At 45.8% G+C, this 1,007-nt stretch overlaps 1 non-coding gene across 1 annotated transcript; it reads right to left on the reverse strand.

Moving 5' to 3' along the window:
* Nucleotides 1-355: 355 nt before the first annotated feature.
* Nucleotides 356-430, reverse strand: Trnas-cga (transfer RNA serine (anticodon CGA)). Its single transcript has one exon. It is a non-coding gene; the product is annotated as a tRNA-Ser (tRNA).
* Nucleotides 431-1,007: the final 577 nt, after the last annotated feature.

Genomic DNA, 1,007 nt, shown 5'->3' on the forward strand with positions numbered 1-1,007 from the left:
GCTTTGCGAGGCCTCGAGTAACATGCGCGTATGGTAGGACGAGCCAGTACTGGGTGCTGGACGGTGCATGCTTCGCGATCGAAAGATTTTTAACAGTGTAATTACCTGTGATGGGCGTTCCATGACGGTACTCCTACCACGTTCAGGAAAAAAATGCGATATATTTAATTACGTCTTTTCGGTGTATTTCACAAGACCGGCATCTTCCCTGAGAGTTGAAAATGATGAGCAAGAGAGATCCAACCTTTTCGAAATCAATTTTTCATAAATAAATAATATACCACCTCCAAAATGTGATTCTCATTCTGCAGCGTAGTGTGCGCTCATATGAAATTTTATGGGAGATTAAAACTGTCTGCCGGACCGAGACTCGAACTCGGGACCTTTGCCTTTCGGGGGCAAGTGCTCTACCATCTGAGCTACCCAAGCACGACCCAAAACCCATCAACCCTCCTCACAGCTTCATTTCTGCCAGTACCTCGTCTCCTGCCTTCCAAACTTCGCAGAAGCTCTTCTGCCAACTTTCCAGAACTAGAACTCCTGGAAGAAAGGATAGACACAGCCTAGGGTATGTTTCCAGACTGAGATTTTCACTCTGCAGCGGAGTGTGCACTTATATCAAACTTTCTGGCAGATTAAAACTGGTACAAAGGTGTGTGAAATCTTATGGACAGCTAAGGTCATCAGTCTCTAAGCTTACACACGACTTAACCTAAATTATCCTAACGACAAACACACACATTCATGCCCGAGGGAGGACTCGAACCTCCGTCGGGGCCAGACCGAGACTAAAACTTGAGACCTGTGCTCTACACACAGTTTTAATCTGCCACTATATATAAAATACTACCTGTTATGTAATTACACTTCCTGTCATGAGGTCCTTTCTCTCCAGCACAGAGCCGTCAGGTAGGGGAGAGAAGGGGAGGGGAGAAGGGAGGGGACAGGGGAGGGTAGGATTTTGGAGGTTTACGAGAGGGGTTAATTAGCTCATTAATTTAATTATG

The sequence above is a fragment of the Schistocerca gregaria genome, chromosome 2, assembly GCF_023897955.1.
Source record: "Schistocerca gregaria isolate iqSchGreg1 chromosome 2, iqSchGreg1.2, whole genome shotgun sequence".
NCBI lineage: Eukaryota > Metazoa > Arthropoda > Insecta > Orthoptera > Acrididae > Schistocerca > Schistocerca gregaria.